The 26,360-nt window shown below is 45.7% G+C and overlaps 1 protein-coding gene across 10 annotated transcripts in view; it reads left to right on the top strand.

The window, feature by feature from the left end:
* Positions 1-26,360, top strand: part of ITGB6 (integrin subunit beta 6) — a 126,429-nt gene that overhangs the window by 7,145 nt on the left and 92,924 nt on the right. The window contains exon 2 of one of the 10 annotated variants that reach the window (XM_035007926.1): positions 19,832-19,889. The exons of the other annotated variants lie outside the window; for them this stretch is intronic. The gene's annotated coding sequence lies outside the window, so the exon portion shown is untranslated. The remainder of the gene's footprint in view (positions 1-19,831; positions 19,890-26,360) is intronic. 10 annotated transcript variants of the gene reach the window in all.

A 26,360-nucleotide genomic window follows, 5' to 3' on the forward strand; every position in this document is an offset into this window, starting at 1 on the left:
TATAAAAAAAATGTAAAAACTGAAGATAGACCAACAAGCCTGTGATTTTGTGGAGAAAATAATATTCCTGTTTATTAAATATACAAAGAAAATGTATCTGTGTCCAAAAAATTACCTTAAGAAGCTGTCATGAAAACAGCTTCATGCCCTCATTCATTCATGTTGCCCACCTGGCCCCTGTCATCATTTGAGTTTTCCACTCTTGATGAACAAATTTTCACCGTATTTTCCAAGCTAAGTCTTTAATAACTTGTAAGGTTTTGCTTCTTGCTGCACCGTTGGCTTTGTGTAAGATGAGGTAGGGGGAGTTTTCAACAAATATTTGATTGACCAGTTGATAGCATGGGGTCAAGTTTCTGGGAGAAAATAAAGATGAGGGAAAAGGACCTCCTTCTTCATTTAGATAATGTTTTGTCAAACCCAAATGGCCGATTCACATCTAATCATTGTATTTTAAGCAGGGACAGCTGGAGCTTACTGCGTGCCTCCTGCCCAGTCTTTATTCTTTCTATAAAGGCAGGAAACAGAAAGGCTCTGCATACAGCAGTCACAGATACTCATCAAAGACAGACCACTGACATGGAACGTCGCAAGGAAAGGCGTGCTGGCCCAGTGTTGGCGTTTGGGAGCCACAAGCAGGCACATGCTAAGGAGCGTGGTCAGCAGCCCTCTCCCTTCATCTTTTGGGGATGGAGGCTGAGGAACAAGGCTCCCTCAGTTTCCTAACAAATGATCTATTTTGGCAAACTAAGAAAGGGAGGGCTGTCCCACAGTCGGCCAGTGAGTCGTATACCAAGCTGTCGCGATGTTAGTATTTCATGCCACTCATTCTGTCTAACAGAAACTCGCCCTGGCTTTTTTCCATTCCTTTTAGCGAGATTGCGGTTGTAAATCAGCAAGAGTGTCCTGGAGGCTCCTGCTTCAGGTTGGTTGTCGGGAGCAGTCTAAGAGGAAGAATCTTCAGAATAATTTAGAATCTGAGTCTAAGAGGGAAGGTCAATTTTGCTATTTAGAACCAGAGCACTGTACCAAACTTGGCTTTGAAGGGATGCTCTAAATGTCAGCCTTGGAATTTGAATTTAGAATATCGAAAAAACACAGTAGTTCATACTTTTACTGCCATGAGACTTAGTTCGAGTTCTTAGCTCTGACCGCCGAACATTCTCTAAATTGGGGAGGCCCCTTTAATAGTGATCCCCTTTGGATTGGTAAAATGCTTTTTTACTCATAAGAAGAGTTCCATTTATAGCTCCAAGAGGAACATAGGGTGGGTGTTCTTTTTCCTTTCTTTTTTCCCCCTACTTCTCCCTATTTCCCACACCCTCCAGCCCCCGGCAACTACTTTTCTATCCTCTGTTTCTATGAGTTTGACATTTTTTGTTTTTTAAAATTCCACATATGATGGAACTAGAGGGTATATTATGCTAAATGAAATAAGTCAATCAGAGAAAGCCAATTATCATATGATCTCACTCATATGTGGAACTTAAGACACAAAACAGAGGATCATAGGAGAAGAGAGGAGAAAACAAAACAAGACAAAATCAGAGAGGGAGACAAACCATAAGAGACTCTTAATCATAGGAAACAGAGGGTTGCTGGAGGGGAGGGTGATGGACATTGAGGAGGGCACGTGATGCAATGAGCACTGGGTATTATACAAAACTGATGAATCATCACTGATGAATCAGACCTCTACTTCTGAAACATATAATACATATATGTTAATTAATTGTATTTAAATTAAATAAATAAAGTAAAATTCCACATATGAATAATAACCATGCAGTACTTGCCTTTCTCTGTCTGACTTATCTCACTTAGCATAATGCCCATCTGTGTTTTCACCAATAGCAGGATTTTCCTCTTTCTTGTGGCTGAATAGTATTCTTGTGTGTGTGTGTGTGTGTGTGTGTGTATACATATATATATCACATCTTTATCCATTCATCTTTCGGTAGGTTGTTTCCACATCTCAGCTATTGCGAATAGTGCTGCAATGAACATGAGAGTGCGGATAGCTCTTCAATATCCTATTTTCATATCCTTTGGATAAATACCCAGAAGTGGGAGTGCTGGATCATATGGTAGTTCTAATTTTTATTTTTTCTAGTCCTACCTCTTAATAACAGTGCCAAAGTACTTTGGCAAGTACGTTGAACTTTCTGGACCTTTTTTCTTTATCTCTAAAGTAAGAGACAGGGTTATTCAGAGGAATAAATGAGAAAGAATTTTGTAAAGTATTAAGAAGGCCCAGTTGGAAACCATGGTACAGGATGCTGAATGGCCAAAGTCACTCACCCAGCAGCTGCAGAATCAGGGCGACAGTCTACGCTTCATGACTCAGCACCTAGCCTAGCACCAGATGACTTGTTAACTGAATTTACATATATTTTCCTCTGACATCAGCCCCTCTGAACGAAGGACTAGATTGATATGAGGCACAAATTAAGTAGAGCATGGAAGGTTGGATCTATCCACTTCCTATTGCCCTGATCGGTCTACCCTGCAACTCCTCCAGATTTATCTAATCCCCAGTAAGTCCCAGACACAAGCAAGACTCAGTAGGCATTCTTTAATGGAAAGAATCTAGAGCAGGACTCTATTATGGCCTCATTATTGGGAAGCATGAGTGGGAAGGGTAAAAGAGGATTTGTACACAATCCATAGATAGGGCAACAATCCACAGATGTAAAATTCACTGTAACTGCCTGCCTGAAACTCTCTGCTCTGGCCCTGGCCCCATACCCTCAGCAAATCTGCCTTTTCTCTGGATGCCTATGAATGGCTTCCCCCTCAGTAGGGTCACTGTTAAATTTCAGCAGGGACACATTTCACCCCGTCATGATTTCGGCTGCACAATAGCTCTAAAGTCTTAAAGAGGACTCTCTATGGACTTAAAGAGGAAGAACACAGACTCTGGGGACAAAAGCCAACCCCCTTTTATAACAGCCTCATTCTCGGCCAGTCCCACGCTACTGTTTTCTATCAGAAGCCACTGGGAAAGAAAGAATCAACTCAAGTAATATTTAACTCTGATCACACTGTTTGCTTTAATTATTAACATTTGGCAGCCAGAAGAAATAACAGCACTTCATCTAGACACTTAAGAAAGAAAAAGGAACAGCTCATACCCCAGCCTTTATAAGATGTTTGAGCAATCATCTTGGATAGGCACATGCAGTCTTCACACATACCAGCAAACACTGTGAAGTATGATGACTGATTCATTCACTGTGCAAATATTTATTGAACTGGCACAGTTCTAGGTGCTGGCAATACATTGATGAGCAAAACAGATGACAATCCCTGATCTTGTGGAGCTTATACTCTAGTAGGAAGTGGAGGAAGAAAATATTCAACAACAAACATGATAAATAAGGAAATTACATGGTATGTTAGGAGGTAAGAGAGAAAAATATAGCAGGGTAAGAGGAATGGGGAGTGCTGGGGGAGAGAGGGCCCATTTTATATGGGGTGGTCAACGTTGGCCTCATTAACTGGCGACAGTTTAGCAAAGTCTTAGAGGAAGGGAAGGAAGACAAATAGGTATCTGGAAAGTGGTGCTAGAGACAGACAGAATAGCCAGTGCAAAGGTCCCGTGGTAGGAGCATTGAGTGGAGTGTTGGGAGAACATCAAGGAGACCAGTATGCCTAGAATGGAGTGGGTAAGGAGGAACATAGAGGAAATGAGGTCATAGAGGAAACAGGGACCAGATTGGCAGGACCCTGTAGACTGATGTATAAGCTTTGTTTTCTTTAGAGAAATGGGGCCATTGGAGCCTTTAGGGTAGAGTGATCTGACTTCGATTTGAAAAGGATCCATTCTGTATGGTTTCATTATATGTTCAGGCAAGGTCACAGAGATAGACCCTTTGCACTGAAAACAACCACTCCCCTTGCTTTTCCTCCAAGATGTTCAGAGTTGGCAGGCTTCCCGGCTAACACATCAGCATCCCCCACTGAACTGAACTCCTCTGTGGCTCCCTCCTGACTCCCTGGCCCTCTGGAAGCAAAGCCCCATCATCTTCATCCCGGCCTCACATAGAGATGGACAGAGAAATGGAAGGATCTCCTCTTTCCTGGTTTGCAGCTTCCCAGTAATTCAGATTCCACCTAGCAAGATCCATTAGAGCTAATTAACGACCGTCCTTTCAGTAGGTGTCTCCTCACTATGATTAATTCTCGGTCAGAGACAGAAAGCTTGTTCCATTATGGTTCTTTTTAAAAAATTATTATTATTCAGGCTTCCAATACTGGCATGAACTGCAGGTGAATTTCTGAAGTCATGTTACTAAGCTGTCACAACTAGTAATAGAAAAATTCGATTTATAAAGAATTAAGAGAGGCAGGAGAGGAATGCTCTTCGGTTTAGAACAAAGGAGATCAATCCTGACACAATGGCAGCATGACATCCGTGGACTTTGAAGATTCCAGGCTTCCTCTTCATTAATTAGAGAGAATCAAGAGTGCTGGTGGTTAATTATTTGCAGAAACTGTGCTCTGCAAAAGCAGATGCCAACTCCCTCCAGCCGCCTCCAGCAGCAGCTCGGCATGATAATTAGACCGTGCGTCAGTCCCAGGCGCGGTCTGGGTGGGCAAATACACACTTGGCTGACCACTGCCCCCCGCCGTCCCTCAGGCTTAGGCGGGGCCCCCGGAGGCCGGCACCGTTCGGAACGGACGGCCCCGGATGGGTCATGCTTTTAAAATCCACGTCAAGAAACCCGAGATCAAAGTGTGTGTTTGGGGGGGTCGAGGGCTCAAGGGTATTTGCCAACGGGGTCAGTTGGTTGGTACTCTTGTGTTGCCTGCTTTTACTGCTGCTCTTGTGCTAGGGTTAAACAATCAATTTTCTTTAAAAAACAACACAAAAGGCAATTTTAGCTTTTAATGTCCTAATTACAAAAGTAATATCAGATTGAAGCAATGTGGAAGTGTACAAAGTAAAAAAATGCGGGCTCCACTGTGCCCCCTTCCAATCCCACCCTCCTGAGAACCATGATAAGGTTTGAGACTTTCCTTCCAGACTCTTCCGATGCTTCGGGTTAGAGTCTTTGAATTCTTTTCCGACCCACCGGGAACTGACATCTTAACGCGACCTGTTAGCATCCCTGCTGCTTTTTCTGTACCGTGAGATCTGCCGCTGCCCTGCTTCTGTGCTTCCACAAGACTCCGCGTCAGATTTAACACAGGGCAGCCTCGACTTGGGAGTCTCGCCGTTGGACTTGACCACATGGACTGGCGTAAGGAAGCGCTGGCCCTTCACTGTGTGATCTGCACATTTCTATGCTGGACACAAGAGGTACATCAGACAAGCCCATCTTGGTGTTAGCCATGCATTGGCAACTAAAGCTATCGAGCCCAGTCTTCAAGTTGACAACGGATATTGTGGGGTGGGGTAAAGAAGATGCACGCTATAAAAGCCATCAGCACTGCTGAAGTAAACAGATGCCTTTCATCTGCTCATACGCCGAGGGGAGGGAAACAGAATGCAGTGCCGCTCTTCCAGAAATAGAACTGTTGCTGCAGTTAGCCCGGGGGCCTCGTGTACCCCAGGTGAGGCAGCAGACAGGGCTGCAGCTCTAACCTGCCCTCCCAGGCATCAGTTTCTTGGGGAACGTATTCAGAGGACTTTAGCTCTAATGCGGAGCAGGGCTGGGGCGGGGAGGGGTCTGATTGGCATTCAGGAAAAGCTGCAGGCAGCAGAACGAGGATGGCTGCCTGGCAGGCCTTTCCCCAAATACCCAGATCGCCCTGGGTGTTTTGACATTTGCTGGCATTAAGACCCTGTGGCCATTTCACAGCCCATTTATTTAAGGTATTTGAAACTCTCTCTGCGGGGCAGCTAAGGTTGTCATATTAGCTTGGCAGACATCAGACCTTCTCTCAAGTTACCAAGTCATTCTGACCACTTCGAGGTTACCAACTCTAAATAGCAGGAAGCAAGTTTCATCTACATCTTGATTAGAGCATGTATTAAAGTCGTTTGTGATGATCTGTCTACCAGACTCTCTCCTACCGGAAAGTGGTCTCCTTGAGGGCATGTGTTTTTTTTTTTTTTGTAAAACTTTCTATTTATTATTTATTTTTTATTCTTATGTTAATCCCCATACATTACATCATTAGTTTTAGATGTAGTGTTCCATGATTCATTATTTGTGTATAACACCCAGTGCTCCATGCAGAGCATGCCCTCTTTAATACCCATCACCAGGCTAACCCATCCTCCCACCCCCCTCCCCTCTAGAACCCTCAGTTTGTTTTTCAGAGTCCATCGTCTCTCATGGTTCGTCTACCCCTGAAGGCATGTGTTTTAAGCGTTTTGGTGCTGCGAGCACCCAGCCGGACCTGGGATATAGGTTTTTAACTCGGTTTTACTGGGTTTTTATTACATGGTATTTGTTTGGTGGCAGGTTTTCTGTGGTGGTGGTGGTAATTGTTCCCATGGACGTAACTTGACACAAGAGATGATGGTTAGTTTTCTGTGGCACTTGGTTAGGCTTGGTTAGCACTCAGTTATGCAATCAAACATTAATCTAGGTGTTGCTGTGAAGGTATGCTGGGGGTGTGATTATCATCTACAATCATTTGACTTTAAATAAAGGAGATTACTCTTAATAATGTGGGTGGGCCTCATCCAGTCACTGAAGGCCCTACGAGCAAAACCTGAGACCTCCGGCAGAGGAAGAAATTCTGACTCAAGACTGCAGTATCACCTCCTGCCTCCTGAGTTTCCAGGCTGCTGGCGTGCCCTGTGGATTTTGGGTTTGCCAGTCCCCACAAGCGTATAAGCCAATTCCTTAAAATAAATACCTATATGTCTCTATCTATATCTAAAATCTCTTATTGGTTCTGTTTCTCTGGAGGACCCCGACAGATACACATCATATACATGAATCCATGTAAAACACGCCATTCAGTCATTCATTTATTTCTTCAGTTCATTCCACAAATATTTTTTGAGTGCCTACTAAGTGCCCTGCATTGTGCTAAGTGCTAGAAATAATGGTCGAAAAAGTCCCAGATCTCAAAGAAAACTTTGACTTAAGTCCAGGGCAGTGCTGTAGGTTTCCTAAAGAAACAAACCCAGCCTAGAATCTGCAGCAACTAGACTCAGACGGTGAGTCACCTGCAGCTGCCTTGGCCTGGGGCAGGGACAGCCAGGCCGAGCACAGAGCCAAGAAGGAATAAAACATTTGTGCCCGGACGTCCAGAGCACCCGGTTTCACAGTGCCAAGAGAAAAAAAAGTGAGAGAGAGGGAGAGAGAGCAAGAAAGAAAGAAAGGGAAAGAAAAAAAGGAAGAAAGAAAGAAAAAGAAAGAAAGAAAGAAAGAAAGAAGAAAGAAAGAAAGAAAGAAGAAAGAAAGAAAAAGAAAGAAAGAAGAAAGAAAGAAAGAAAGAAAGAAAGAAAGAAAGAAAGAAAGAAAGAAAGAGAAAGAAAGAAAGAAAAGAAAGAGAAAGAAAGAAAGAAAGAAGAAAGGAAGGAAGGAAGGAAAACACAAGACAAGACAAAAGCTCGGGGGTGAAGGGAGAAAGAGAGATGATCAGGGTGGTTTTTTTTTTTTTGGATACAGGCAACCTTAAGGTTGAAAAGCTTTCTTCCCCCGAAGGTTCAGATCCTCAAGAACTCCCCCACCTGCTGTGATGGGATGACCTCACCATGACCTCACTTCCTTTCCAGGAGCCCTGGGGATTTCTCCTCTGCCCAGAAGCTTCAGGGAAAGGTTGGCTTTGGGTTCTGTCACTGCACCTTGAACACGTTGGCCCAGAAGCAGGAATGCTGGGCGTGAGCAGGAAGAGCCTTTGTTCTGTGGATTGAGAAGTGGCACATTTTAAACTGGCTTTTAAAGGAATATGCTACCTTGATGTCTCTAAGTCTTGGTTGAAAAAAATGTAAGAGAAAGCAGTGTGAAAATGGAACAAACCAAAAGATTCAAAGGGAAGGCTGTGGGAGGTTTGTTAACCTTCGTGTAAGCCAGATCCTTCCCTGACCAGGTGTAGGTCCTTCCAGTCCCAGGACTCTCTCCCTGAGTGAGAGCATGACCACGCCTTTCTTCCTCCCCCAAGGACGAAGTAGCAAGAAGAGAAGGCAAGGCTCAGATTAGACATCTTTGCCCCTGTGAGCAGCTCAGGGTTCAGGCAGTACTGGATGAGCCCACAGAAAAGTTGTTTATGAATAAGAAAAAAAACTTTCCTTAAAACATTTGACTGCCATCTGTCATAAGATGGTCTTAATCAGTATACGAATCTACAGTGAATAGGATTTAAAGATTGCCCCCTGGGGTTTGGCAAAGCACAACCGTGTGTGGTGGACCCAGAAGCATTTGGGCTTCCTCCCTGGAGCTCCAGCACCATGCCATGTTGGTTTCCTTTACTTCAGGAAGCTGTGGTTGGGACTTGCCTAATTTAGCTAAGAGGCACCCACAGCTTCAGATCTCTCCCTAAATGGAACTGATCCCCCAGGGTTTTCCCTGGGGAGTTCACTCAGGAGTTGTGGGGCTCCAGAGCTAAGGACATCAGAGCTACCCACCTGGCAACATGTGGTAGAATCTTCCAGGTCCACAATCATCTTACTCTTGCTCACAAGTGTCTCCTCTATCTTCCTGGTTAGTTATTTACCTAAGAATCTCAACAAACTTAACACTTCCTTGGCTGAAAAATATCCAACTAATTTTGATGAAGTTTCATAAGCCAAGAGTGAAGTCTAGAGCTGTGATGGACAGCCCAGGTGTCCCTGTTCCACAACCTCTTCAGGGACTCATCTGAAGGATGCAATCGCCCAGGCGAATCATGCTCCTGACAAATTATTTTTTGCACTGGCCACTTGGGTTGCATTGTCCTTCAGCAGCCTCGGCGCTGAGGATGCAGACCCGCAGAAACTTTCCTTTCAGGCTTGGCTTGATTAATATGGACTTTGCCACCATTACCCTTTGGAGAGAGAAAAATGGTGCTCACTTCATCCTTGTCCTACACTCCATTACAATGCCTATTCGTGTGATTTGGGGTGGAGGAGGATACCTACTGAAGCTTTGAGAGAGACCTGACTCAGTGTTAAGTGGTCCCCTTTCTCAGGGTGCAAATGTACCAGCCTTCCCCTCTTTCTCGCTGAGTCTTTGATTATCCACAATTCTCACTTGTATTGGTGGACAGACCCTTTTATTCTTTTATTTCTGGCCTGACAGGCTTGTTAGTAAAAGGAAAGAAAAGCTACCTGGAGGTATGTGTGCCCTTGGTGGGTGCTGTTGCCTTTTCTCCAAATAGCCAAGCCTGTTTTCTAAGCTTACCACCCATTCCCAGGAGAGGTCTTTTCCTTTAGCCCGTCCCCAGGCTTCTGGAAGGAATTGCTGTGAAGGAGTAGCCATAAGGAAGACTTTCTTTTTTTTTAAGATTTTAGTTATTTATTTTAGAGAGAGAGAAAGAGCACAAGTGGGGTGTGAAGAGGGGCAGAGGGAGAGGGAGAAGCAGACACCCTGCTGAGCAGGGAGCCCTGCTGATGCAGGGCTCGATCCCAGGACCCTGAGATCATGACTGGCAGACGCTTAACCTGAGCCACCCAGGTGCCCTGCCATAAGGAAGACTTAACAAGTGGTTGGGAGACTGCATTAGGTCCTGGTGCCATTTTTGAGCAGCATTGTGAATAGAAAGGCAATGGAGAGGTGAATCGCCCATTAACTGGGTGATTGGAGAGGCCAATCATAATTCCTGCTTCCTAAGGTCACTGAGAACTTTAAATGAGATAAGGTACATAACATGCTTGATGCATAGTGGATGCAAAAGGAGTACTGCTTTCCTGCTCTTAGGAAAGTTTCCTATAAACCCACGTTACACGAGGCCCACGCGGCATGCCTCACTAGAGTGGAGTGACTTCAAGCAGGGTCCCTGGAAACAGGCCCCAGGGCTGGAAGGCCTCCTCTGTCCCTTAGCAGCTGTGTGGATTCAGTGTGTCTCTTAACCTCTCTGTGTCTTACTTCCCCACCTGTGAAATGGGACTGATGGCAATGGTGCTTTCCTCATAGGAGCTTTTGTGAGGATTATTCTAGAGCAGTACCAGGTATGCAAGAAGCATAGAAGGAGGCCGACTGTTATTGTACTATGTTATTATGCTACTGATTAGTATTCCATTTCTGTACATGCATGAATTGCAACACCATCTACAGTTTATTCCTTATCTCACAAATATTCTCGCACACCTGTGTCGTCCAGGATAACATTGCACAATTATGTGCTGCAGAGTTCTAACTTTTCAGGGTATTCATAGATGCTTTGTGGAAAAAAATAGTTCCGTAGTTAAAGAAATATGTGATTCTTTGGCTTAATGGTGCTAAACAGGTGTTTTTACTGCAGGACGTCACAGATCATTTGACATGCTGACACAATCCAGGCGGAGGTCTCTCCCCCACGGTCCCTCCCAGACCAGTGTCACCAGGACACACTTTGGGAAGGGCGGGCATAGGATCAGGTAAAAAATAATTTGGATACAAGTCAAGGAGCCTCTCTAGCTATAAGCATTGAAGACAGGGACATACGAAATGTGTTGGTAGGGAGAATAGAAGCACCAGAAAAAGCCAGGCTGGGAAGAACTTGGCGGAACCTCCCAGGAAAGACGAAAGTTACATTGCCATGAGTTAGCAGCCCCCAGACACAAAGCAGACTGCAGCTCAGTCCGAGTAAAACTACAAGTAAGGAGGACAAGAAGGCTTTCTTTCTCCGAGCTCTGAAATCAACCTTTTATTGCGCACATACTACCCGCGTACCCGCTGTCCAAGACGCGGCGTGCCCTGCATGCCCGGGAGTGCCGGCGTGCTCACAGACGGAGGCAGACAGGCAGGGGGAGCCACGCTACAGAAAGACCAGAGAATCAAGAGCTCGAGGGCCAGGGAGGGAAACATGTGCCAGGCACGGTGCCGGGGAACAGCCTCAAAGGGTGTTTTTTGAACCGAGTCTTGAAAATGGCATCTTATGTCAGGTGAAGGTGACAGGAAGGGCATCTCAGGCATAAGGGGCCCCTTGAGCAAAAATGAAACAATACTGGCTGGGGGCAGGGGAAGAGTACATTTGGTGAGGGGCCTGGGGACAGGGCAGGGAGAGTCAAGAGTTCAGCCTGGAGAGTATTGGTCAGACGCCTGTGAGGAGCCTTGAAGGCAATGCCTGCATGCTTCATGCATTCATTCTTCGAGAAATATTTAGTGAGCACCTACTACGGGCCAGGCACTGTACTAAATGCTTAGGGATAGGACAGTGATAAAACGCAGCTTCTGTTCTCACAGAGCTTATAGCTACGGCATAGACAGAAGCAGTAAACAAGCAAACATATCATACAGCAGGCAGCAATAATGCAGAATAAAGCAGGGTTGGGGAATAGTCAATGGGGTGCCATTGTAGAGGAGGTGGCCAAGGGTGCTAGAAGGAGATGCCACTTGACCAGGAACCTGACTCAAGTCCTGACTGAGATGAGGGGTCAGCCATGCAAACATGCAGAAGTATGTCCCCAGCAGAGGAAAAAGCACAGAAGTCTGAGGTGGTGGTGTACGTGGAGGCTTTTGGGGCAAGTCTCGGGGTGGCTGGAGTGGACTGTGTGGGATGAGGAGAGAGCGGGGGAAGGAAGTCAGAGAGGCCACGAGAGGCCAGGCTGGGCTGTGCCTTATGGCCACTGTAAGAACTTGGTTCTTTATTCCAGGCATAGTGGGAGCCTGGGCTTTATTTTACTGGCAAAGTCGCGTCGAAGGTTTGGGAGCAAGAGTGCGACAGAACAATATGATGTGAGCTGTTGTTTTAGGTCAGTCATTTTCCAGTCTGAGGACCACAAAGAAATCTTCCATAGAGGTATCATATTTCATTCTGGTAAACAAGGGATGGTCGGGCTGAAGTGGGAATGAGGATCCAGAGCCCCAACCGTCGCCTCCTTCTTTCTCTCGCCTTTCCCAGAGACCCCAGGGGACCCTCAGAACTCTTGGTATTAGGGACGTGACTGGGCCAGGTGTGCAGGATGGTTACAAGCTATGGACACTGCAGGCAGGACAAGAGCTCAAGGCTTCTCCAGTAACCCAGAGGAGAGACCCTGGGGTCTTGGGTTGGGGTCAGGGGGATGGAAATGGAGCAGAGCTGATGAAGCAAATATATGCCTACGCTGTGCACAACCAGTAAGAAAAAGTGTATTTCAAGCCAAAGAGATGACCATCTTTGGGATCGGTGTGTGTTGGCGGGGGGGGGTGGGGGAGGGGGGGTATTTTCCAGGTGGCTGGTCTGCGTGGAGGTGAAGGAAGCTGAACAGTAATTTCTTCCTGTTGGGAGGATAATATCAGATTTGGAATAGACGCCTTTCTTCCTTCTCTCCACATAAAACCCGTATTAGGTATTATCTCGTGGGCTGCATTCACTACTATTCCCCACTCAATCTGCCAGCCTCACTGGCCTCCTCCATCTTCCTTGACCACTTCAGAAGTGCTTCTGCCTCAGGCCCTGAGCACTTGTTCTTTCTACCTTAAATGCTCCACTTCCCATATCCTTCACAGCCTTGGGTCTTCACTCAAATGCCACCCCCAGTGCGGGCTTCTGTAGCCACTCCCCCTTCCTGACAATTCCTAGCGCCTGTCCCTGTTTTGTTTCCATCATCCCTCAGCACTTTTAACTATCTAATGAGCTGTATGTTTGACTTTTTAAATATTGTTTATTGTCTCTCTCCTCATCTTCAGGACATAAGCTCTATGCGAGCAGGGACTCCTGCCTCTTTCCTCTCCCCAGGTCCTATGGCAGAGCTTGGCAAAATGGGGGTTTCACAGAGACTTTTGGAGCAAGTAAAGGACTGCTTGCTTGTGTGAGAACTATCGCAGGGCTCAGGAGTAGTCAAATAATTTAGTACAGAGGTTTTGGCACATATATTCTTTAATGCAGCAAAGCACATTCATTGTGGGCCATGCGGTGATCTGTAAATATTTTATTCCTTGATTTGTTAAAAAAACAAAAACATAAGCCAAACAAGATGTATGTTAGTCCACATGAAGATGTGAGACTTCTTTTTTTTTTTTAAGATTTTATTTATTTATTTATTTGAGAGAGAGAAACAGCATGAGAGGGGAGAGGGTCAGAGGGAGAAGCAAACCACCCGCTGAGCAGGGAGCCCGATGTGGGACTCGATCCCAGGACTCCGGGACCATGACCTGAGCCGAAGGCAGTCGCTTAACCAACTGAGCCACCCAGGCGCCCAGATGTGAGACTTCTTTTGACAAATATTTACCCAGAAACTTCCAGTGGCCAGTACATATATAGGCCCAGGGGTGCAGTGTTTGGGTGAATTTGGTAAAATATTGTGTGCTAGTTGTCTTTTCCAATTTCTTGAAGCAATTCTAAGATGCATAACCCACATCTGCAACTTACTCCCGTGGTGTCATTGTACTTATAGACCACCTCCAGTTGACAGATTGCGTTCTTGCAGCTCATTTTTAATTCAGCTGATGGAACTTGGAACACATTGTCTTATAGGACCTGCATGATGAAGGGGAGAGCTTCTTGGGCTGGGCTATTTAAGAATAATGCATTTGACATACCATAAATTCAAGATGAAAAACTGTAGAAAAGAATACTGTTAAATTACTAGTCTCAAACAACAAAATATAAATTGAATTAGAAAAGGTGTTGTTATGTACCTTGGGTGACCATGCTTGAGAAAAGCATTTGAAGATGTTGAAAGAATCTTTGAATTTCTCAAGGGAAGCTGGAAGTCTGGGTTTCAATCTGGTGACCTCACGTTTGGTGTCCCATCCTTGGTCAGTGCCCTCATCCTCCATTCTTCCTCTCTCCGAACTTTTCTTTGGTCTTTGCCATTTCGCCTTCCCCTTTGCAGGCTACATACCCCTTTACCAACCCCCACCTTCTCTCTATATCTTTATTTTCCTTAAAATAAAAAGGAGTCACAGGAAAAGAGCCTGTCAAGACCACCTGTTTGGAAGGAGGTGGTTTCTTGTCTAGACACCCATAAAGAAAGGGAAAGTGTTTCCATGTCATTCAGGGATATCAGAATTGTGGCAAATTCAATACTCTTGGAATTATTTGTTTGCTTGTTCTTGCTTATTTGTTTGTTATTTAAATTAATGTTACAAATCATCTTTCTGACTTAGGCTAGGGGATAAGATCAAGGTGAATATGAAGGTTTATACCTCCTTTTTGCCCACAGAATATCTAAGGCAAGGTAATAGTATACCGTGTTGCGATGGGTTTTCACTCTTCTTGGAAATGGGAGCTAGAGAATTCTTAGATTCTCACCACTTCAGTTACAATAGAAAGAAATGTATATGAGGACCAAGAGATACCTGGTCCTGTCATTATCTAGCTGAGTCATGGAGTTCCCCTAGGACTCTGTTTCCTCATCTCTAAAAGGTGGACAATAAATTTGTTCTTCCAATTTCATTTCGTTGACAGGAACAAAGAGCAGAGTAGAAATGAAATTGCTCTTAAGACTTGAAAGACTTGAAAACCCTAAAAGCCATGGTATTATAAATTACCAAAAAGCTAACTCTACGATGTTACCACCATCTGGGTAATTTGGAAAAGTTTCGTCCTCTTACCACAGCCAGGAAAGTCCTGGGTTTTAAGCAAGGGTTGAAATTATTCAGAATCTGGTATTTGTTTTGAGCCATTATCAATAACATAAGCAGGCAGCTTAAGTCTTAAGTGCTATAAAATATATTTATAAAAGGAGAGGCCAGAAAGAACAAATGCTGGATTGTGTGAATGCTAAGTTCATATCTGCATTTTTTCTACTGGCCAAGTTAGGTCATTCACACTTAAAAATTGGGGAGAGGGCACACACATTTCAAGTATGACCCTGATGGAAATCTTTCTATGTCAATTGCAGAATAAAGACCTTTTCTCCCTGCGGGGCCTGACTCAGGTGTCTAGAATGTATACTTGCTCATAAATAGCAGAAGTGTTCAGCATTGTGATTATTTTTCTCCACTTGAGTTGTTTGGGGGTTTCAATTCACTCTGGGTAAATGATTAGTGTGTATCTTCGTAGAATAAAATCTATGACATGTGCAAGAGACTCACAAGGGATCTTAATCGTTGGTGTTATTCCCCTAGCCAACAGAGACTAATATGGGCACAGCTTCTTCTGCTCTAAGACTTACTACACACCTGGCAGAGTTGTTTCAGCTCATCAAGATTCTTTCTTAGAGGCAGACCTTGGGGGCAAAGAGAGGACATTGTTTGTTGTTTTAAAGGATCAGTGGCTAGAGAATCAGGAACCTGACATTCTTATCCTGAGTGAGTGACAGTGTGACTATGGATAAGCCACTTGTCCTCTCTCGACCTCAGTATCTCATCTATAAAAGAGAGAGGATTCTTCCGGCTGTACAAATATCAAGAGACAAAGCCAATATGGTAAGCGCTACCTGTCCAGTTTGCCACACATCTCACCAAGTAGGCCTTATCTATAGGTAAATAAAGAGGTAAAAAATGAGGCCAAGTGGGTCAAATAAAGCCCTAAAGCAGATTTTTATAGGCCCTTTATAATAATTGTTAGAAGTTTTTATGTCATTGAAAATCCTTAAAAATCAGAAGACATCACGTAAGAATGTAGATTTCTGGTTGCTCTTGAAAAATCAAGAGCTGCATTGGGCTCAAATCCAAATATGGCAACAATTAGCTAGAGCTGGGTGTGGCTGTCCCCTTTGGATCAGGCATGTGAACTTCTGTTTACCACAGTCCCCGCCACTCCCTATTGCTACCTACGCCTGGTCTCCTTTATGCTATCCTTCTGACCCCTCTAGGCGCTTGAAATTATGATCCTCACTCTAATATCTCTCCCAATCCCAGATGCATTAATTTCCACTTTCCATACCTTTTTCTGAAAGTAGATTTTCTGCAGGGAGAGAGAAAGATCCTTAACACCCTGGCATGAAGTAGGTGAGCAGATCATTGTTCTCCAGAGAGGAGCATCTCAGGGTCCTAGTGAGGAGGAAGGAGGGCCGAGAGGCCAGGAAATACCAGTGGAAGGGCAGAGGGCTAGGTACAGCAGCTCTGTACAATAGAAATATCATGCAAGCCATAAATAAGAGCCACTTATGCAACTGAAAAACTTCTAGTAGCCACATTAGAAAGAAGTAAAAAGAAATAGGTGAAATTCTTAACCAAACATACCCCAAATATCTTCATTGTATTGTGTGATCAATTTAAAGGTTATTCCTGAGATATTTTATGTATTTTCCACACTAAGTGTCTGAAATCCAGTGTGTATTTTATACGTGTAGCACTTCGCCATTCATACTAGCCACATTCCAAGTACTCAACAGCCCCATGTGTCGTGGCTCCCAGAGGGGACATCACAGAGCTAGAGAACCCACTTATCAGTGTTGCCTAGAGCTCTTGCTAGCTACCTAGCCTTCAAAAGGGAACCACATGGATTGAGGGCTCACTATGCATTATATAAAATACAAGTACAATTTGTTTTCTTTTCGTTTGTGTGTCTCACTAAAAAAGATAACTAGAGCAGAGGGTAAATACCATTGAAACGGTATCGAAACTGGTCTCCTGCTATTGCATGGACCCGGACTTCGTATTTTTTAGCCTCAGTTTTCTCTCTCAAACCTGGTAATAATTGTATTTACTTTAAAAGGTTTTGGTAAAATTTATGAAAATGTTTTACGAACTATAAATAACTATGCAGGTTTAACAAAAAGAAAAATAGCTGTGTTTTCTTGAATCCTAGCCTCTGTTCTAGAAACTTTGCACATGTTGTTTTCATCTTTATATCTTTATGAAGTGATATTATTATGCAGATTTTAAAAAGAGGAAACTGAGGCTTTTAGAAATTAAATACCTTGTGCAAATTCACATAGGTAGTGAGTGGTTACAATTGTGGTAACGATTGTGTTACCACTTCTTTCTTTCTTTATTTTTTAAAGATTTTATTTATTTATTTTGACAGAGAGAGACACAGCGAGAACAAGAACACAAGCAGGGGGAGTGGGAGAGGGAGAAGCAGGCTCCCCTAGGAGCAGGGAGCCCGATGCGGGGCTTGATCCCAGGACCCTGGGATCATGACCTGAGCGGAAGGCAGATGCTTAACGACTGAGCCACCCAGGGGCCCCGGTGTTACCACTTCTTTAATGAGATGTTTTATCATCGATTTTCCTAGCTCCAGCCTGACTCATGCAAGTATAGATAAAAGAGGCTATTTGTCACCAAGTTCCTCCACAACTGCACACAGACTCTGTGAACTGAGGCATTGTTGCAGCCAGACAGATGTTGTTTCCATCACAGCAAGTGACACAATTTGTTAGCAGACATTATTTTCAATGTGTTTCCGCCAAACCACCTTCCCGAGTGGATCCCTCCTCCTGCATGCACAACCTAATCCCTCGCCGTGAGGTACCTTTGTACACACTGTTCCCACTGCCTGGAGTGCTTTGTCCTAATATCTCCCATCCAAGTCATATTTGTCCTTCAAGGATCATTTACCTGAGCTCAGGATCTTGATGCATCTAGGCTGCATTGTTTCTATGTTTTTGACATCCGAGCACCATTGGCACCTCTCATTTTTGCCCATCTCACACTCCACCATGTTTTGTCATTGAACTTGAACATGAACTTAGTTCCTGTGTGTATTTTTACCCAATTAGGTGAAGGTTCCTGGAAGACAGGGCTCTTGTTTCTAGTGTTCTACACTTTAGCAGTACTTAACACATTTTATTTACTAGCTGCTTGAATGTGCTTATTCTGTACAGTCAGGCTGGGTCTATAATAGCTGTGTAATTTCTGTTGAATGAAACAAGTTTTAGGTTTGAAAACTATATGAGAGTAGGTCTTCCAGAGGTAACAAAGCTCTGCCATGATTTCAAGGTTTTTTATTGTCTCATTCTCCTTTCCTCTCTGCCCCATCTCTGTAGACCTTGAATGTGAGTTCCTAAATCTTGCCGTATTTCCATTTTTACATGTTTAAGAGTACTTTGATAATGCTACTTCCTACTCGCGATACTGAGGATACATATTATTAATATCCTCAAGCAAAAGACTGAATTGTCTCACAAAGTATGTGATCAGCATAACATGGAAAGCAATAAAACTGGTATGGATATAGAAAAACTTTGCTCCAGGTGAAAATGAAAAACTAATTGAAGGCAATGACTCAGTCGTCTGCATTTTTCCTGGTATAACAAAGCACGAAATGTATGGTGGCCACGGATAAGCTCTTAATGCCCTTCCAGGTAATGACTAACTATGTGTGACTAAAACAGAATTAGGCAGACATTGTGGAAAAAAAAGTCCCCATGACTATCTAGTCCTGGACACTCCCCGTTCTGGGAAAGATTATCATGTCCTAGGCTGGAGTGACATCAGTGTTTTTATTTGTCAGTAAGAACCTATAAGAAGCAGTTATTGTCTTTAATTAAAAAGTAAGTACAGTGAGAAAATTGAGAGATCCGAAATTTCCTTGAGCTCCCCCAGGGTCCTTATTTAATACATTTACACTTTTGTGGGGTTTTTCATATTTTTATAGAGATGTGTTTGCGAAATCAGCAAACACTGGGACAGAGTGAATGTTGGCAAAGCAGAATGTTCCTTCCAGGTCTAGGTTCTCAGGTCCTTGGAGGATAGACGGGGTTGGCTGTCTTTGCAAGAATAGGCACTGAGGTTTACCTTTAAGTAAAACAAATTAAATTCCAATGTTAAGACTGTTATCACAAGTCCCCATGCCCAGCCCAGCTCCTGAACTCTCCTTCTTGCTGCCATGGATATTTTATTGGGTAAACAGAACTACTGGCTACTTCAATGCACTCTACCTGCCTTGGGCTATTTTTAAGTTATCTGACTCTCTAACCTGTGGAATTGGTTATGGTTTGTTCTCAAAAGCTGTTTTTTTGTTGTTGTTGTTGTTGTTGTTGTTTTTAATCTGGAACCAGTTGATTCCTCTAGCAGATTTTCTCCATGTTTCTCCTGTACCTGTACATACGGGTAGAGGGGGTGCCCAGGGTGAAGGAGGAAGGAAGAGAGGGAGAGGGAGGTGCTCATGTCCCCTTCCCCGTTCAAACGTACAATAAATGACCAGCCAGATAGTTTGACAGCCACCCTAGCTGAGGCCACCCACATCCCAAGCTGGTGAAGTGAAGGGCTTGGTTCCCTCCCTTGCCAGTTGAGGAATCTTTCTGGAGTCCCATCATTTCCTCACTCTCCACAGCCAAACAGCCCAAGTCCTGTGAGCTCTGCTTCCGAAGACCCTGAATCTCTCTGTGCTCTGGGGCTCTGACCTAGTCACCTGGTCACCATCCTCTCCCTTCTGTCCTACCACATCAAACTCCTGTCTGATCACCCTGCTACCTCTCGCCCCTCTAAAGTTCATTCCTCCCACAATAGCCTATAGTCTCTTTTTAGAACATAAATCCGATTATATGGCTCCCTGTTTCAAACTTGAATTGCTTCCCATGCTTCTTAAAGCAAAAACCACATGTCTCTCCTGCCTTGGTGAGCCCTCTACCACCTGGGTCACTCATGGTGACTGACTGACCTCTTCTGGCAGTACCCTCCCCTTCCCTGGACATCCTGTATCCTTCCCATCACCAAGGCTCCTAGAACACGCCCTGCCTCCTTGACTATGCTGTTGCTCTGCCTGGAACCCTCTTTCCTCTGATCTCCATATGGGTCTTCTTTGTTCTAATCTCAGCTTCCAGTCACCTCATCAGGGAGACCTTCCTTGGTATCCCTCTCTAAAGGAGTCTCCTTGTCACCCCACCATATCGCCCTCAAGCAATTCTCTGCAGAGCACTTATCACAGTCTGATATTTTCTTATTTATTATTTTAATTAATTTCTTTAACATTTATCTTTCTCCACTAGGCTATCTCTCTTTTACTCACCCTGTATCTCCAGTGTCTAGGAGAGCACCTGCCAAAGAGTAAGTGCTTTTAAATATATTTGAGTGGATGGCTAGATAAATAATAAATGCCATGGCCAATATCCATTCAGTAATGGAGCATCTATTTACACAAGTTTTAACCTTATATTACAATGACATGGCCAGTTTCAATTTAAGCATAAACTTTGCCACATTATCACATATGATCCTTGTGGGAAACTCTGAGGAAATTAAAGAAAAGGAATCAAAGGCCCTTGCTGCCAAGAAGCAGTACGTTTCTTTCTGTCTAATGCCAGAAAAAAGGAATATGCATGTTAGGGGCTCAGTGCTTTCCTTGCAGCAGAGCCAGCTAAGCCCAAGCAGAGATCAGACACGTGAGACCAGGACCCACCAATGGTTTCCAAGCGTTTATTTGCCTGCTTGATCTGCATCATCTTGTTTTTCAGCTGAAAGAGCAAGGAAAAGTTGCATGAATGGGGATGGACACTAAGGGCAAAAGGAGGGGGCCCAGTGGGGCTTGAGCCTTCAGGGGGCAAGGCAAGAGCCAGAAGCTGAGGTGCTGTTTGCAGGAAAGAATTTGGGGTCTTTGAGCACAAGCAGAGCAGCTTTGGGACTCAGGGTATAAAACATGGCCCAGGGTGGGGTGAGGGTGTTTTCCCTTTCTCTGCGAGGAATGAAGTGTGCTCGCAGCATGAGGAGCAATGGCGAGGAGCACAGAGCTCTGGGGATCTCTGCGCGTGGGCCAAGTGGGCCAAGAGGCAGCTTTGGGGTGCTGGAAGACAGTGACACTGCAGCACTTCCCTCTGAGCAGTGCCCTGAATGCATCCCCAGGCCACTGGAGAGTTCTGCACGGGCTCAGTACCCAAAAGCTCACAGAGACCCCAGCCAGCAGCTCAGCACCCCGCCCCAGGTGGGGCTGAGTCAGAGACTTGGGCCCTGTGCAGACATATTTGCACTCGGGGTGGCAGCAGAGTAGTAGTTTCAAATGACCATCGAACTACGTACCCCCAAGAGCTGCAAACTTTTTTTCTGAGTATACTTGATACATCTTATAGACTTACCCCAAATAAGGAGAGAGACTTTGAGAAAGAGGAGGCATGGAGGGCTAGCATGTGGAGCAATCAGCCAGCAAAATTTGAGTGAAAATATGATCTAATTGGCCCCCACAGGCTGGTGAGGCCTGGGGACATTTGGTTACACCCTTGCCAAGGAGGCTCAGTAAACAGGTTCAGACCTACTCAGTCGGGAGGCAATTAAGTACCAATGCCAAGGGGGAGCCAAAGGCAACAATAGGCAGAACAATGGCCCTATTGTGGCACCCAGCCCTCTGTGGGCTGCTGGGAGGGTGCTCCAAGCCCATGGCCACTCTGCTCCTGTGCTTAAAGAGGCATAATTAATTAACATGAGCTAATTATAATGGCTTCCGCCTAAGGGGTTACATGCTGCATAAGTTTACAAAATATGGAAAATAGTTTCCTTCCCTGCAAGGACACTGCCAGTCCAACAGAAAGGTGCCCCAGATCTGTAGCAAAAGGGTTCAATTCAGATTGGGTTTCTAAAGTTCTCTATTTAGGAGTTGAATATAAAACACATGTAATCGGGGTGCCTGGGTGGCTCAGTCGGTTAAGCGACTGCCTTCGGCTCAGGTCATGATCCCAGGGTCCTGGGATCGAGCCCCGCATCGGGCTCCCTGCTCTGCAGAGAGCCTCCTTCTCCCTCTCCCACTCCCCCTGCTTGTGTTCCCTCTCTCGCTGTGTCTCTCTCTGCCAAATAAATAAATAAAATCTTAAAAAAAAAAATACATGTAATCGTCTTCCAAATCACCAGTGAGAAATTTAGCTTTGTTTATTGGGGGGCAGAGACCGTAACCTATGCATTCTTACATCCTCCAAAGCCTCACTGGGATCTTGCACACAGTCGGTACTTAGCATCTGTTGCATGAGAGAATCAACTTGCAGCAAGGAATGAATGTTCTTTTGACTTGGCAGTTCATCTCCAGAAGTGAAACCCTGGGGGGTACCATAGAGGAGGCGCATTCCAAATGACATGGAGAAAATCAGTTCCTTTCCCATTAATATTCCCAGGAAAAAAATAAAACAATTCTGCTTTATAGAGCTGAACTGAAGGTAAAACAAGAAGTTAACAAAACAATTCTACCTTGTGTGGTGGTCTAGCTGTCCCCACTCTAGAAAAGATTCACGTGTCTGGTTTCATTCTGTTTGTTGAAAAGCTCTGTGAGTGCATGTGTGGATACAGTCTGGGGGGCCGTGTGCAATGATAACAGAATGACAGAAACCATTACAGTCTACGGCCACAATGGTGAGCACTGTGAATGCCACGCTAAGCAACTAGAATGAAGTTCATCAGTGTACAGGATGGAGACTTAAAGGCTGACCTAAAAGCAATGAGGCTTTGTCATCATCGAGCAGCCCGGGAACCTCGGAATAGTCATAAAGAAAGCCCTAGATTGGTGTGGGGTTGAGAATAAGCTGGTCCTTATGCCTAAAAAGAAGATGGTCATGTTCACAGGGTAGGCAGGTGTCTGCTGGAGCAGAGTAAGGAGCTCACAGCTACGCCTCATTTACCCCTTCTTAGACGGCCTCCCTGGGGCCACAAAGTAGGCCATCTAGTCACACTGTCCCATGTGCAATCCAGGCAGCATCACCAACAGCTCTGAGAGTCTGTCTATCTCAGAGCTGACTTCACAAATGAATCTCCCAGGGATTTTCAGGCAAGCTCAGAAGGCCTTCGGATCGCAGCATCTTGGGGTAGGTTTGGTGTACAATAATCATTACTTTGCATCACTACAGCTGTTATGACCAGGAAGGGATTGTATCCTTTAGGAAATGTGTCCGTCCTTAAATGGTAGTCTACCCTTTTAGAGTGTTATGGAAACAGGACTGGATCGCCCGACGGAAGAACCAAGTAGCATTCGGAGATCTTGGAGGATAGGAGGTTTATTTAATGCCGGCGGGCTCAGAGGAGAGTGGTCTCCAAAGGTCTGAGCCCTGAGCATAAACAAAGGGGGCAATTTATATACTTCTACTTCCTCATACTTGGCACTTTTGGTGCGTGTGCGAAGCGGGGCAGGGAGAAGGACCCGGAAGAGCCCTGGGGCAAGGACTAGGACTTTCTCTCTGGCTCGGGCCGTTTTAGGACACAGATTTTCCTTATCAAGAGAATTCAGGCAGCCCCAAGACCCTGACTTCAGTTTCATATGACAGGTTCCCAAGAATACCCTCAATCTCAGATATCCTGTTCCCTTGCCTGGTGAGTACCTCCTGGGCAGCCCTCGTCAGGGCTTAATGTTTGCTGTGGGCGGGGAGTAAGTAACTGTCCTCGTTAGATAGCAAAGCTGAGGTTCTTTCCATCAACTGTTGCTCCTGAAATGATGGTGACTCATCTGTGCCCATCACCCAGAGAGCTGAAGGTGAGTCATCACAGAGGCAAGAGATGGTTAAGCAGAACCCGAGGGCCTGGGTTTAGGAATGAAAGGACCAAGTCAGACATGACAGGAACAAGCCAGAAGTCCTTACCCACTTTCCCTGAGCGGAGCCATGCTAAGCTTTAAATAAATTTAATCCCATTTTTCTTCCACCACTTTTCATTCTTATTTATTGCTACCCGTTGAGCCAGAAGCAGAATAGTCAAAACATTTCCAGTGAAGCTGAATTTTCAGGGTATTTACAGTCCGCCTGGAAGCAGCAGGAAGTGGGATTTATAGATTTGTATTACCAGGCAGGCAATTTCCCAAGCCTCAGCATTTGGACTTGTTTTTAATTAAATAAATGTACAGGCTTAATGGGACTAGATCTCTGGATCCCTGGAGGTCTCCCAATAAATTGAGATAAGATCCTTAACCCAGAGGCATTAGCATCCCCTAGAAAGCCCCGACTGGTGGGCGTTCCAGCGAGTGGGAAGGATGATTACAAAGTGAAGTAAATCCCTGGGAGGTCAGGAAGTTCTTGGCAGGCGTGGAGAGTACCTTACCATCTACTACGAGGCTAAAAGGAAAAGGTTCTTGCAGATGAGGAGTTTTTCAGCAATGGAGAGCCAGCAGTAATAAAAAGCATGGCTCATTCTGCTTGGGCTTAAATTCCAGCTCCTGTTCCTCACTGGCTGACCAAGAGGGGACTTGAATCCTCTAGGTGAAGCTTCCCTGCTTTTAGGACAGGGATAATAATAGTACCTCCCTCAAAGGTTGCTATGTGAAAACCTCAAACGGCTACTGATTTAAGAGCCTTATCTGCATACATCAAACCACATAATTCTTCTGCTCAAGACCCTCCAATGGCTCCCATCTCATTGACAGGAGAACCCAAATGCTCTCTGAGTCCTCTGGGTTCTGGCTCCCTGCTGGCTCTCTCAGCTCCACCACCGTCCCCACACTCTCAGTTCCAGTCTCGCTGACGGTTTGTAGTTTCTGGCACACAGAGTAGCCTGACCTGCTCCCTCCTCAAACACTTTGGACCAGTTCCCTCCCCCTGAAATGCCCCTTTTCCCCATGTCAGGCTCCTCCTTTAAGGTCATCTGAGGCGCCATGTCACCTCCTTAGAGAAGACTACACTGGCCCCCCTGGACACAATAGGCCACGGCATTTTCTTTAGTCCTCCCTAAATATTGGGGGAGTGAAGAATAGCAGGATCTCAGCTCCCCCCACAGGTCTGCCATCTGTTTCTTGGTGGCTGTCTCCAAAGTCCGTGATGTTCGTAGATGTGAAGAATGGGGGTGGGGGGAAGCATCTGTCTCCCCAGGGGCCCGCTGCTCCATGTCCCTCCCTCCTGAAGCTGCAGAGAGCCTCTCTGGCAGCACCTATCCTTGGGCGGTCCGGGTTTCTGCCAAGGGGGCAGCCACTGCCTGCTCCCGAGGCCTATGGTTCGCAGGGGCCAGAAGGGAACTGGGTGGCCTGCAGAGAGAAGAAGGGCTCCTTTCCCAGCCTCCTGGCCCCTGGCCCCGGGGCAGGTGACTGGCCATGCCTCCCCTCCCTGAAATGTATTTGGCAGTTTTATCTGCTTTGGCCATCTGCCCTGTGACTAGAGTTCAGAGTCCTCAAAACTGGATTCAGAGTAAAGAACACACCAGTCCCTCCACCTTCCTCACTTCGTTCACTCCTCCAGCATTTCCCTCTCTAGAAGGAAAGTAAAAAGCTCTCATGTTTTTTCTACGACAGTGTAGACACCAGAGATGCAAACAGAAATCTGTAGCAGGGTATGCGCATGAGGAAAGGGGGGTGTCCAAGTAGACTAAGAATGCCCATGTGGTGTCTTTACCCAAGATAGAAGAAGACGCTCCTCCCTCAAGACACTGTTGCCATCTCCCAGAAAGTTGTCATAATGAACAGGCAAATCTACAGTGTCAGCCATGTGGGTTGTGCTTACCCAGGTTAACACTTCCTTCCAGTGCCTGGCACACTGTGGGCGTTGGTAAACTTTGGCCCGTTCAATTCATAATGCTCGTCAACATCAGGAGCACAGTGAGCCATCAGGCCCTTCCCACACTTCTTGGTTGTTTGTAGATGACCCTCCCGGCCTCTCTCTTCTAATCTACAAAATCAGAACAAGGACACTGTGGGTGGCAGAAGGGTCCCGCCTGGCTCCAGACCACTCCCCCACCATTCAGGTGTCAGCCTGGTCCTCTGGTCCAGAGCCAGGTGGCACAGAAGGGAGGCACATGGGGCAAAGGGGCAGGTCAGGGGAGGCCCAGCGCTAAGACTGGCGTTTCCTCGTCCTCCAGGCTCTGCTGAAGAGCCGGCAAGGAGTGTTTAGGTCACGCTTCCTGGAAGTGGGCAGGGAGCAGCCAGGCTGAGCTCACCCTCCTCCCATTCCTCCACCTCTCCCTGCAGGAGGCTTCCAGGGCTGGAAGCCAGTGGTCAAGAGGACAGACCCTTTGCACTGTTTTGTCTGCTTTGCTTGAAGAAGGGCATTCCAGCTACGGCACTAAGCAAAACCGCATTACCCCAGCATGGCTTCATTCACAGAGGACCAAGATTTAAAGTCTGTACTTCCTTCCCAAGCCAGCAGACCAAACCCTGAGGAGCTCCCCGCAGATCCAGTGCCTGTTTGCTCCCACCAGCCCTGCTCCTTCCCCAAGCCACCAGGCTATCCACACCCTGCTGCTCCGTTCTCCCTACCTGAAGCTGCTGGGAGAAGCTGAGTAGAAAAAACTGTCAACCGAGGGTTGCAAAGTGGTCCTCAGGATGCCAAGCCCTGAACTCATGTTGTGGCAGATGCGGGCACCAGCAGTTGGTTGGGCCATCTCTCTGGCCCCCATGCCAGCTGTAACACCCACTCCCTGGGCCTTCCACTCTGGACCCAGAGGGTGGGGGGGGAGTGCAGTCTGCCAAGTGACGGCATACCCCGAGACACAAAGGAGAGAAGGCCATGAAAGGTTGCAAGATGAGGAGACCCAAAATGAAGTAGACAGGAAAGCAGCCATGACCAGGGAGTTAGAAGGGGCTCTGACTCCCGACTTGACTCCAATTGTTACCAGCATGACTTTGGGCAAGTTACC

Source organism: Mirounga leonina, unplaced genomic scaffold (assembly GCF_011800145.1).
Source record: "Mirounga leonina isolate KUSES-001 unplaced genomic scaffold, KU_Mleo_1.0 Mir_151, whole genome shotgun sequence".
NCBI lineage: Eukaryota > Metazoa > Chordata > Mammalia > Carnivora > Phocidae > Mirounga > Mirounga leonina.